The sequence below is a fragment of the Pleurodeles waltl genome, chromosome 2_2 (genome assembly GCF_031143425.1).
Source record: "Pleurodeles waltl isolate 20211129_DDA chromosome 2_2, aPleWal1.hap1.20221129, whole genome shotgun sequence".
NCBI classification, from domain to species: Eukaryota; Metazoa; Chordata; class Amphibia; order Caudata; family Salamandridae; genus Pleurodeles; species Pleurodeles waltl.
Genome location: NC_090439.1, coordinates 1,095,072,939 through 1,095,087,275, shown reverse-complemented (window position 1 = coordinate 1,095,087,275; position 14,337 = coordinate 1,095,072,939).

Sequence of the window (14,337 nt, the reverse complement as noted above, 5' to 3'; positions counted from 1 at the left end):
AAGTAAGACCAGTTCCCTTTTTGATGAGAGAACCATTACAACATGAATTGGATAAACTTCTTCAACAGAAAATAATAGAGCCAATTGAGTCGTCCGAATGGTTGGCACCAATAGTTTTGGCACCCAAGGATGGGAACAAGGTGCGGTTGTGCATCGATTTGAGGGACCTCAACAAGAATATTTGGGTAGATAGGCAACCCCTTCCGAATATTAACGAGATGTTGAGCGTAATGGGTAGTGGAAGGGTATTTAGTGTATTAGACATGTCAGCTGCATATCACCAAGTCAACTTACATCCTGAATCTAGACCTCTGACTTCCTTTGTGACCCCTCTTGGCGCATATAGGTATTGTAGGATGCCTTTCGGTTTGGCATCAGCTTCTGCTGTCTTTCAACGGATAATGCAGAATATTCTTAAAAACCTCGATAATGTCTTATGTTTCCAAGATGATATAATTGTGATAGGAAGGTCACTGGAGCATCATGATGAGTTACTGATGGTAGTGTTGAAGAGGATTGAAGACTATGGTTTGACGGTAAAAAAAGAGAAATGCCAACTAAGGAAAAGTAGTGTAAATTACTTGGGACATGAGATTTCAGCTGATGACATTAAACCAAAGAGAAGTATAGTGGAGGCAATTAAAAATGCCCCATGTCCTACTAATAAAGACCAGTTGAAGTCATTTTTAGGGCTAGCAGAGTATTGCTCGAAATTTGTATACAATTTTGCAGAACGTGTAGAGCCCATGAGGATCTTACTAAAAAAAGGAGCAGTGTTTGAGTGGAATGAAAATTGTGCAAAGGCATTTGAACAGATTAAGGTGTCCATTGCGGGATCCCCAACTTTAGGTCATTTTAATGTGATGAGGAAGACAATTATATTTACCGATGCCAGTAATGTGGGATTGGGGGCAGTTTTAATTCAGATTGAGGATAATGATGAAAAAATTATTGGTTTCGCCTCGCGGAGATTGCAAGGGGCAGAACGGACATATTCTGCCATAGAAAAAGAAACTTTGGCTTGTTGTTGGGGAATTAACCATTTTAGGTATTATTTATGGGGGATACCTTTCACTTTAAGAACTGATCATAAACCCCTATTGGAAATTTTCAAGTGTGGGCGAGGATTGGAAGGTAGTTTAACTCCAAGGATTTCTAGGTGGTTATTGTCTGTTATTGAGTTCAATTTTAACGTAGAATATGTAAAGGGAGAGAAGAATGTGGTTGCAGATTGCCTATCTAGACTACCTATTGAGGGGTATGGAGATGGAAGTGATGAAATGTGCAGTGTGCAATTGGAAGCCTTCTTGATTGATGGAGAATTGGCTTTAAGTAAGGAGGAATGGGATGAAGCTGTGAAAGACGACTCAGAATATAATAAGTTAAAGGAGCTGGTGGTCGATCAAAATTTTTGGGTGGAGGAAGATTTGAAGAGTTTTTTGGCAGTAAAGGATGAGTTAAGTCTACAAGGGGAAAAGATTTTGAGAAGGAATAGAATAGTACCACCACTGAAATTGAGAAAGAGGGACATTTGGGTAAGAGTGCAACTAAAAGAAGATTGCGGCAATTCTACTGGTGGCCTGGGATGGACAGGGATGTAGAGAAGGTGGTTGAAGAGTGCCAGGCATGTAGGAATAGTGACAAGTCAAAGATTGTGAGGGAACCTGCTTTAGGCGAATTGCAATTTCCCAAGGCGCCATGGGAGAAGCTAGCATTTGATTTAGTGGGGCCAATTGAAAGATTAGGAAAAAATAATCGCTTTCTCATGGTACTTGTAGATTATTACAGTAAATGGTTCCGTATTAAGTGCACTGAGCAAATTACTACGGATAAAGTAATTGAATTTCTTAGAGATTCATTTTTTGAGGAAGGAGTTCCAAAAATGTTGGTAACAGACAACGGTGTACAATTAGTTTCTGTTGCCATGACCACGTTTCTAAATGGGTTGAGGATAAAACATCAGAAAGTTACGTTGGGTCGGCCCCAGGCAAATGGCTTAGTAGAAAGGGTGAACAGAATCATAAAGGAGAATATTCAATTGTTCTTAGCTAATGGTTTGAACTGGAGACATGAGTTGAACAATATGTTATGGGCGCACAGGATTACACCTCATTCTGTGACAGGTGTGTCACCTTTCATTGCTCTTAAAGGGAGGGAGCCGGGTACTAAGGAATCTCCTTGGTGGATCAGTGAGAAACGGCAAGTGTGTGTTGATCAAGAGAAATTGCAGACAAGAGTTAGGTGTTCTCAGGAGAAGAATAAAATGTGTTCTGATGGAAGGAAAGGGGTTAAATTTACTGAGGTGAAGTGTGGGGATCTTGTAGCGGTTAAGAAGGTAGGAATGGTAAGGAAGGGGGACAGCAAATTTCACAGGCCACAAAAAGTAATTTCTGTAAAGAATTCTGTAGTCAGATTGGAAGATGGAAGTGAATGGAGTATGGGGAATCTGTGCATAGTTAAACAGATGTAATGGTTATACGCTCTATCCCATCCAATTTGCACTGACTGTAATGATGTTATCTTGCGATGTGCTGGCAGTGGGAATTATATGTAATAGAAATTATACACTGTTGCATGTTTAAAAGAAAAAATATATATATATATATATATATATATATATATATAATATTACTTAAGAATATACTAGGTGATTATTCTTGTCTGTATTTATTTCCATTTTAATTCATTTTATTTTGTTTTCCTTTTTTCCAATTATAGGAATATTAAATGTGATTATAATCGTTGTAATTGTTGTAATTCAAAAGGGGGAAGATGTGTAGGATCATGCCTCATAGTGAGGGAATGTTGAGAAAGTGGAATCTTAGGATCCTGGGATTCCAGAAGTGGTGAGGGGGAGAAGGAATAAGCAGTTGAGGAGAGATGGAGGCTTAATACTTTGCTGGGGGTTATGTATGCTGTTATACTATCAACTTGAAAATAAAGATGAAGAAAATGAACCTGGATTACCGCGTGGTTCCTACAGAAAGGGGAGTGACCACTCCCCTGTCCATCAACACCTCAGGGGTGGTGCCCAGAGCTCCTCCAGTGTGTCCAAGACCTCTGCCATCTTGAATGCAGAGGTGTGAGGGCACAATGGAGACCTCTGAGTGGCCAGTGCCAGCAGGTGACGTCTGAGACCTCTCCTGATTGGCTCTTACCTGGTTAGGTAGCCAATCCTCCTCTGAGGGCTATTTAGGGTCTCTCCTGTGGGTTTCCCTTCAGATAACGAATGCAAGAGCTCACCAGAGTTCCTCTGCATCTCCCTCTTCGACTTCTGCCAAGGATCGACCGCTGACTGCTCCAGGAAGCCTGCAAAACCGCAACAAAATAGCAAGACGACTACCAGCAACATTGTAGCGCCTAATCCTGCCGGCTTTCTCGACTGTTTCCTGATGGTGCATGCTCTGAGGGCTGTCTGCCTTCACCCTGCCCTGGAAGCAAAGGGATTGACGGGATCTTTCCCTATGGTAGCTTGTCATAGAGCAGTCAGGCCTAACTTAAGAAGCAATGTGTAAAGTATTTGTAAAGTATTTGTGCAACACTTAATTTACAGTAACACACTAAAAGACAAAACAAAAACAGTACAAGACCAAAACAACAAAAATTAAATCAGTAGAAGTGGAGATATGATTGTTTAAAGAGTAAATGCAACCAAACCAGTGAAAGCACAAACTTGCACAAGCACTTGAAAAACACCTTTCACCTGATGAATTTCAGTTCGAAAAGAGGTCCTCATTGAAAACTGCTATTGTTGTGGGCTATATGTCACAACTGCAAGTGGTCAAGATTTAATCCATGCAAAACTTCAGAGAGGTCATTCAGACTGTTCTACAGATATCAAAGTCAGTGTGCACCTTGCAGGAACTGCTCATTGTCTGTGTCAGTTATCTTGAACTATCTGTCAAAGAATGTGAGAGAATCAGATGAATGTCTGCTAGTGGAACAACTGACCTTGTCTGAATCAAAAAATTGGCACCTATACCTGTGCAATTTGATAAATTCTGGTCATCAACATTGAACAAGATGAACTTGGATATGTTAACTGTGGACATTTTATTGGCGGGTCTTGAGAGGGTACCCTAGAGCTCTCTCTTGAGCTACTGCAATACATTTTACCCCTGTACCACTAAAGCACACCATGTAACAGACTAAAACATACCAACTTGCGCGCTTCTCCAATTCCCTTCAGTGCATCTCCTTGGAACAAATAATATATTGGAAAACATTCTTGATGGGAAAATGTCCAAAGATCTTCAGAAAGCAGCTCTTGCTATGTTTCTGCAAAAGTCTTAGTGCCAGGCGTAATGTAGTAAAATAATTGGAACACCGAGCCTTAGGCTTGGGTAAACTTCAGAAACCTCTAAGGACTCAATGGGACAAGAGAATCCTCATTAAATAACTAAAAGGAGCTATGTTGAACCAGAAATTGCTGATATTCATTTCACCCTTATCCACCTCCATTAAGGACAATGCCTTGTTGACACTTCTACAGATCTAATTTGTGTTGATATCTGACTATCTACCATGATCATGATCATGATTACCTAAGGAAGGAAAGTAATAACTCTGGAAGCTCTCTGAATTAGTGACAAGTGACAACTTCAGGCCTAGTAGAGAGGTCATAATTAAGGAAGGCTGAATTAGGAGCTGAATGAAGGTGTTCATTAAAATGTTCTGAAACCTAAGTAATGACAGTAACATGATACATTTGAGTCCTGTACCTTAATTGCCCTGCCTTCCTGACTTCTGTTCCTGCTGTTTCAGACATTCAATGAAAGACCAACAAGGTGTTGAAACATGATATGGACCCCAAATAAAGCAGTTTTTGGGTCATTTCTGTTGTTTGGTTCCAAAAAAAGACTAGCAAAAACCTTCTGTGCAGGCTACCACAGGTGGAACTGCACATTAAAGAAGAGCAGAAAGTCTGTACTCAAAGGAAGATGTGGTAGTAATCTAACACGTTGCAGAATGTCTGAACCAGGGCCTGAAAAAATATGACCAGATGGAACTCTAATGGCTCCTCTTGCTGTTCCTTCATTTACAAAGCCATCATGTCCAGCAGATCTGCTTATCTCTTTGACGGGTACACCATCTTTTTTCTATTGCCTCAGGTATGATGACCATACCTTGAAATGGATGAACATAATTAGTTCAGCTCAATACTGACTGGACAGTTTTGCTTTCAAAGATTTCAGCCTCAATCAGTGCATCGTCTATGCCACATCCACAGAGATAACTTCCTGCACACCGCAGTGCAACTTTTGTCATGTGGAAAACGACCATCATTGGATAAAGATCATCAAATTCTACTTGATTGCTCATAAAAATGTCAGCTCCAATATGGAAAACACCTTCCTCAAGGAAAATTGACGAGAAAGGCTGGCCTTCAAGCTGAGCTTGCACATTTTGGAAATATTTTACAGCTGTGTATACTGTTGCACAGTTTGTCATTGGAGAAGGTTTTAATGGACTTTCAGTGGGATGGTATTCTGGGAGATCAAAGCATGAATTCCAGCCATGGAGGAACAGGCTTTTCTTCATCCTTCAGTCCACACAGAATAAGCAATATGATAAATTCAGTTAAATCAACTTTGTGGACCCCAACATCAGGAAGAAGAAGATCTATGTCCTCCGCCACTTTGAAACTTTCTGGTAAACTGAGATGTATTGATGGCTTGTAGTGATTTTGCACACGTTGGCAAGGCATTTGAGTTATAAGTTTGCAGCTTTGTTTGTTTATGCCTACAGCTGACACAGCTTGTTTTCCAGCAGCTACTTCATTGGTACAGTCTTGAAAAAGCACCATCACAGTATCATGTGTGCTGGATGTTCCAGACAAATAAGGGCTGTCTTGAAAATGATCAAGAGCAGCAATTGTAAATCCGTTCCTGTTAAAGTGACTTGGAAGTGGTGTGCTGTCAGAGAAACAAGATTTTACAGCGTGAGCTGCTTACACGTTCCTCCTCCATACTATGTCATTATAACTTGTTGATACACCTGTCCTATTTATTGAAGTAATTAGCTCTCTACTTTTGGACTTCTCACATGTGTACCGGAGTTTTCTTTTTGCTGTGATGTAATTCATAAAACATGATTTGGAAAATACAGTACCTTTGCACAGAATAAGCCTGTTGGTTCATGAGATTGTCTTCTACTTCTTCGCTTTTATCTTCACAGCCATCATCAATGTTGTCGGCTTCTCTTCCGAGCTCAAGAACTTTCGTTTTTAACAGTTTTGGTTTGCTGATATTAAACAGTGATGTAAAAAATGTTAAGACTCCGATGATCTCTCGAACTCTGGGGCATCACAGAATTTGTCATTAAGGCCAAAATCTAAATCTTTCAGGATATTTCTTAAAATGGTTCCTGCTGATTTTACTGCATCCTGTGATCTTATTTTGGCAGCAAGAACTTCAGGAGTCAAATCAACTGAGAACACCATAAGTGGCTCATTCAATTTGTTAGACTGAAAAAGATTAATTCTGTCATTGTTCATCATCAAACAAACTTTATTCGACTTTCAACAAGTTATAAAAGTATCAAATGAAACACATCTATATATGTGAACACAATAAGTAGACAGGATAATAAAAAAAAAAAATATATTAAAATACACATCATTAGTTTGTCCATATACAAATATTTAGATAAACTTAGTGAAATTTAGACCTATACACCCATGGACTTCCTTGCGGTTAGTACTAAGCATAAGAAGTTCGCCAGAATTCCACACATTTCAATGAAAGATAAAACCTGTAAGCTAAGATACGCATCACGACACTGACGCAAATGAATCGATCTTAAAAATGGCAATAAAAAACGTTTTCTCTGCTTGGCGTAAAATTTACAAAAGAGGACCACGTGCATCGTAGATTGGGGTGCCTTTGCGTCACAGGGGCATACTCTTAAGGCTGTGCTCCAGTCATTTATAGTCGGAAATGTTACAAGACGGTGGAAAGTATCTAATTGTAGTCTTGTAAGGGCAAAACGATGTTGAGGAATTGTCACATTTGCTAGGTAAGGCTGCATGCCTTCCGTGGACAAAATTAGTTGGTTGGACATGACACTGGACTTTCTCGATTCAGCTTCCCATCGTTGATCTTCCAGGTACCTCAATGTCACGGCCCTCAGTTCTTTCCTGAATATTTTTCTCAATGATTCTGGGTTTGTATAATAGTCTTTACAACCCATCATCATCATCATTTAACTTTATTTCGGTATGTAAAAAACATACCATAAAAGTACAATACAAGCATCATAAATTGTTAATTTTTTTAAATTGGTAGAACACTAAAAAATATGGACACAATAAAAATATAAAAGAGATAATAGAAAGTTAAAATTCGAACAAAATGATCACAATATATGTCTCCTAAATTTAGAGTGTACCACACAACAAGGACCCTATTCCCTATGCCCGTAGGTGTTCAATAATGCAATAAAACGGTGTCTTAATATTAAAAGTTAAATACTAAAATCAGACATCAAAAAGTCAATTAAAGTGCATACATAAATATAAAAATTAGCTGCCCAGTCTTATTCTTTAAAATTGCTAGTCTGAGGCGCCAGATTGATTCGAGGAATTTTGCCACTGGTAAAGCTACCTCGGCAGATGGATCAGATTTAAAAATTCTCTCAGCATACAAATGAGACCTGGCGCCTATAAATTTGCAGAGCGGGATAATCCAACAAGCTCTTTGTTTGTGATATGCATGACAATAAAAGAGAACATGTGAGATAGACTCTTCACGTTGGCAGCCCATCGGGCAGAGCTTGGAACAATTAGTGGAACAATGCCAATTGTACGTTAGACAACACAGAGGGAGGGACCCTATTCTGAATCTAACAAAAAGAGCTCGCGCAAATGGAGATAATGCTATATCCATATAAGGCTCAAATTCATAGTGGCATTTGAGTAATAAATAATTATCAGACATTGACAGCGGAACAATCTTAGTAAATTGCACAATCTGGACGTTGTGCCAAAAAGCATCCTCCAGTAGCTGCACAGCATTTTTAGGAATGGAAGGAGCCAAAACCTAGATGGAATAAGGATTCCTTGACATAAGCACACCATTTCGTTTTACTAATAGTGTTGCTGCCCACCAATTTGAGAAGCCCACAACGAAATGGAGAAAGGGCATCTGTTATCCAGAGCCGGATCCAAAATAGCAAGGGCCTTAAAGCAGCAATCTGCGAAATAGAAAAAAGATTTAGGGGCATATTTATACTCCGTTTGCGCCGAATTAGCGTCGTTTTCTTCGACGCAAATTCGGCGCTAAACTAACGCCATATTTATAATTTGGCGCTAGACGCGTCTAGCGCCAAAGTATGAGGAAAGAGCGTCATTTTTTAGCGTGAACGCCTTCCTTGCGTTAATGAGATGCAAGGTAGGCGTTCCCGTCCAAAAAAAGGACTGCGCCGCAAATGCGTCGTATTTATACTCCCGGGCAAAAATCACGCCCGGGAGTTGGCGGGGCAGAAAACCCCGCATTTGCGCCACTTTTTAACGCCTGGGTCAGGGCAGGCGTTAAGGGACCTGTGGGCTCAAAATGAGCTCACAGCTGCCCTCCCATGCCCCCAGGGACCCCCCCTGCCACCCTTGCCCACCCCAGGAGGACAACCAAGGATGGAGGGACCCACCCCAGGGACATTCAGGTAAGTTCAGGTAAGTATAATTTTTATTTTTTTAAATATTTTTTTTTGGCATTGGGGGGCCTGATTTGTGCCCCCCTACATGCCTCAATGCCCAATGACCATGCCCAGGGGACTGAAGTCCCCTGGGCATGGCCATTGGGCAAGGGGGCATGACTCCTGTCTTTACTAAGACAGGAGTCATGTAAATGGCGCTAGGGCGTCGTTTAAAATGGCGCAAACCGGGTTTAGACGTTTTTTTTTGCGTCAACCTGACTTGCGCCATTTTTAAGACGCCCTAACGCCATTTTTCCCTACGCCGGCGCTGCCTGGTGTACGTGGTTTTTTTCCACGCACACCAGGCAGCGCCGGTCTGCTTGCACCGGCTAACGCCATTCAATAAATACGGCGCCCGCATGGCGCTTCAGAATGCCGTTAGCCGGCGCAAAACTTTTTGACGCTAAACTGCGTTAGCGCAGTTTAGCGTCAAAAAGTATAAATACGGGCCTTAAATCCATACGGATGGGCAGAGATGGAGTGCTAGAAGGAACTTTTAACAATGATTTCAAAAATTTATTTTCCGCCCTTTCCAAATCCACCAGGTTACAATGGCCCCAAAGTTCAGCACCATATAAGGTCCCCCCCCCCCGGGCTTGGAATTTATATATTTCAAGGGCGGGAGACATTGCAAACTTTGGAGATCTAGAAGCAAATCTTACAATGCCACCCGCCCTTTGCTTCAGGCACAGTAAGGATTTCTGGCGGTGTGCATGCCAAAGGTGTGAGTCTTCCAGTTTGATACCTAAGTAGTCAAAAGTGCCCACTCTTATCAAGGGAGCGCCATCTAGGTATACTGATCTCTTCATTTTGCACCTATTGCCCCCAAAGACCATATACTTTGTTTTTGCTAAGTTGATTTCCAACCCATGGTCTTTGCAAAACTCCAAAAATCGTGATAGCAAGCTGGAAAGGCCCATGGCAGTTCGCAAGAGTAACAGGGTGTTGTCTGCGAACAATAGACAGGGGAACTTCTGGCCACCCAAATTCGGGGGATCACCATAACAATCTAAGAGGTATGGGATGCAAGTGTTGATAAACAATAGGAATAGGGTGGGTGCAAGGACGCACCCCTGCCTCACACCTCGCGTTGTAGAAAAAGCTGGGGTCAGGTCACCAGCCGAACCCCAGCACACTCTGGCGTAATTGTTAGAGTAAAGATCTTGGATAACATTAATCAAAGAACCCGGAACTCCATAATTGCTCAGGACCTCCCAGAGCTTAGCACGCGGGACAAGGTCAAACGCAGATTTCAAATTGACAAAGGCCACAAATAAATGGCCTTTGTCTGCGTCTACGGTCTTCCACTTGATGGTAGTAAATCGGAAGACCTGATCGATGGTACTGACCTTGTCCCGGAAACCAGCCTGGAGATGGCTTAAAACCTGATTTTTTGTTATCCAGTATTTTAATCTGGATAACTACTGAAAAGAGAATATGTTTTGCAGGTTATCTAATAGACTAATCGGTCTGTAGTTCCCAGGGGAGCTCTTATCTCCTTTTTTATGTATGGGGACGATAATAGCCACCTTCCACGTATCTGGGTAGGAACGGGTTGTCAGAACAATATTCGATAGCCTATTAATGTACAGGCTCCAAACAGATAAATCTGATTTATACAGGTCCGATGGGACACTGTCTAAGCCAGGAGCCTTCCCTGTTCTTTGAGCACGGATTGCCAGTACGGTTTCCTTTAGGGTAAAGGGTGACACAGGGGAAAAGCACAATGAAGAATCAATAGGAGAATTGTTCAGATTGGAGCAAGACCCATAAAGTTCCCGAAAATGGGAGAGCCAGGATTCTGCATCAATGTGACATTCAGGAGTAGATGAAAGGGCCGGGTCTCTGCGTGAGACCAGGGTCCAAAAAAGTTTAAGGTCACAGGCACTAGCTGCCTCCAGCAGACGCTCCCACAATTTTTCTTCGTATTTAAGTTTAGATGGCTTACAAGTAGAAGCATAGTTCCTTCTTGCATTTATGATAGCATCCCGGCTCTTTAGCTTCAGAGCTTTAGACAAGAGGCTCTTAGCCTCCCGACACTCCTTATCAAACCACTTGCAATTGGGCATAGAGGAATTGTTTTGGGTTGAGGGGGGTTTAGTAAAGAGCTCCTTAAGATCCATAAAAAGAGTCGCATGAGAGGGCATAACTTCTGAGGGAGATAAGACAATAGAGTCATCAAAAAGCTGGTGGCAAGAGACTAGGTCGTGAAGCTTATCATTAAGCAGATTGGATTTCAAAAAGGAAGACCATCTCTCCTACTGGTGGATAATTCCAGCCAATCATTGGGAGCATCCAAAACATAAGGTGGAGTGAGCCCTGAAAAAAGAGTTGCATTATATTCAATTTGTAAAGGGGCATGGTCACTAGTGTACCGAGAACCAACCTCAACCTTGATTATAAAATGCCAGACTCGCAGATCAAAAATAACGTAATCAAGAGTGCTACTATAGTGGCCTCTGTAGAAGGTGGGTCTAGAGCTGTCATTTAAAAAACGGCCATTTCCAAAACGCAGGCCATGAGTTACTACAAGGTCTATTATCTGCATGACCCTAAGGGGAGGAGTACATGGCACTGGTTGGATTGAAAGCGGGGGAAGATTCCATACTTCATCTTCGGCCTGGATAGACTCGACAAAAGCTGAATCGAATTCAATTTGGGCATTGAGATCACCTGCAATAATAACACAATATTTAGAACAAAGATCGGATAAAAATGTGTGCAACAGATGAATAGTACCAGACTGGCGGTTAGAGGGACCTGGCCTATTATAAATATTAATACATAACACCGGAGTGCCTGTGATAGGCCATATTGCTATTGCAAGGAACAGTGATTTCCTTTAGCCTGCCCACTTCAGTCAGCTTGACCCAAGTGCATAGACCCCCAATCGCCCTTCCCCTAGTGGACGGAGTCGCCTTTTTAGTGAAACAACAATAGCCTTGCCTATACGCACAATCCATAGCCCAAGTTTCCTGAAACATACATATGGAAAAAGATTCAACATAAGCCCCCCAGTCCGGATCAGATAATTTGCTCTTGATGCCAGCCACATTCCAAGACAATATTTTCCTTTTTGTGATGCTACAAGCTGGCGTACAAGAGTCGGCATCGGGAGCAGAATTGGAAGTCCCATTAGTGGTGCAGGGTAAGGCCCTTGTAGTATTGTCACCCAAACCAAATGAAGATCTTGTAAGTATCGTTGCCCAGACATGTGGAACATTATGTTTGCAAGAATTAGAATGACATAGTCAATCCACATCAGATGTATCCCCTGAGGTGACGGGGTCTTGTATGAAGGTACCTTTATTGTTGCAAACCAAAGCAGCCCCGTCGCCTGGTAAAGGCAACAAGCCAGGGGAGACAGTTGAAACAGAGGCATTTCGAGGAATTGGGTTGGCTCCGGGTGGACGCAAGGACGTGGTCTTGTGACCCATAGCAGGCAAACTTTCTCTAAAAAAAATGTCAGAGTCAGATCTTGATAAATTACGAGCTTCCATCTGCAAGATCCCTTTAACTGAAGCAGGGCTGGCAAGATGAAGTTTGATAGTGTCCCGCCCACCAGGGCCTCGCACACGAGAAGTAAAGGCAATATCCGCGTGAATGATAGAGCCACAACCCCTAGTGTGGCGAATCCAATACGACACCTTGTTAATAAGAGAGGAAGTGTCTTCCCTCGTATGTGATGGAAGTCGAGGGACGTTACACATATCGATGCAATTTCGGTTGGGCACATGAGTAGAATGGGCCACAGAATGGCCCGGATTAAGAGGAAAGAGTGACGAATTTGCTTGAGCAGAGGTCGAGTGATTTCCATGATGATGACTATAACTAGGACCCTTGACCGTTTCCCGTGGCAGTGGGGAATCTACTGGCAGAGCAACAGGAGCCAATGGCCAAGAAGCTTGTACAATGGCTGAGTTCGGAATAAACTGAGGAGTTAGGTCAGATTTTTTGAGTAATTTGAGGACCTCAAATAAAAGACACTTCAATTCCCCGACTTCACGCTTTAGACTAGATACCAGAGCTAAGACATCATCACTAGGAGGATCAGAAATGGGTTTAAGAGGCACAGGCACAGGGAGCGAAGGCTGTATGGCACTTGCTAATTCTGGTTGGCCCAAAACAGAAAACCGATTTGTACATGGAATCCCATTGACAATGGAAACAGAACGGATTACGTCCAAATTAGAACTAGTGCCAGGCGAAAGCGAGGAATTAGCCAGGCCAGTCGAGCTGGGAGGGACAGCAACCTGGGCTAACATTTTCTGAGGCTGAATGTCAGTAGGTTTAGTGGAGCTAGTCATTAAAAATGGAAGTAGAGATCCTGATTTCGGTTTCTTACAGGCATTACCCTCTTTTTCCTTGAGGATGGATTCCACTTCCTCAATTAAGTTATCAATTTCTCTAGAAACGCAATTGGAGTGGAATTGCGTTGCTCTGCTGGATTTAGAGCTTTTGGATTTGGCTATAGCCAGGTCAGGACTAGAACGAACCTTGCGCTTTCCCATGCTAAATAGAGAATGGGGAAGAGAAAAAAGAAGAAAACTTACTCAGCACCACAGGTCACCGCTGGTCGACGCAGCACAAAAACCGAGAGCTTAAGGGGTAGCCCAGCCTCTTCCGGGGCTGACGGGCCCGCCCTTGGCCCGGGCTTTGCCTGGGCTCCGCCCGCGACGGCGGGAGCGCAACGAAGTTTTTAAAGGGCTCCTGCCCTGTTGTAGTGACGCTGCCCCCTGGCTCCAGCAATGCGCGTCCGGCGACAGCGGGAGCGCAACGAAGTTTTTAAAGGGCTCCTGCCCTGTTGTAGTGACGCCACCCCCTGGTTCCAGCAATGCGCGTCGAAGTTATTCAAAGTGCATATTTTCTCTGTTTTAATGTTAGGTGTTCCAATGCGGTAACTGCGCTCCTGCGTTATCCAAGCCGGGGTCACATAAGTTCCTCCTCCTCTGGTGCGGGGGAATCACAGCTCTCGCAATCCAGGAAATGAAAAAGGAAATCGCTGTCGAGCCAGCACCTGCGGGAGGGCGCTGCGCGGGCGGACGTGGTGCTCAGCTCGTCGGATCCAGCTCAGCAGCAGCCCGGGGAAATCTCCCTGTCGCTGGGGGAAGTCTGTGGTCCGTGATCCGTCCGCGCCCCAGGAAGAGCGAAGGAGCGGAGCAATCCCCACGAACTGCGCTAAACTGTGCTAGCCGGAGCGACCAGGACACCGGCTCGGGCCCTGCAGGACAGAGGGACGCGTGCTGCACTCGCAGCTCCCAGGGCCGCTACACATCCTGCGGAAGTGTACGGCATTGCTCCCCACCTCCTGCGGAAGTGTACAGCGTTGCTCCGACACCTCCTCACCCTGCACCCATATTTCCAAAAAAGAGCATGATATATTTCAACCAGGGAACTCTTAACGAGTGAGTTAGCCTCATACAATCGGATAATATGGCCTTGTTTAGTCCAGTGTACTCCAAGGTCCACACTTTGTGCCATGGTAATACTGGCTGTATCTTTATCAGGTCAGCTACAACAGAAACCCCTAGTTCCACGTGGCAAATATATGACGATGTACCGTTTGGTACCATTAACAAGTATCTGAGAAAATCATTCTCCACCGTCTGAATCAGATTACAATTAGTATACCCCCAAATACCACAA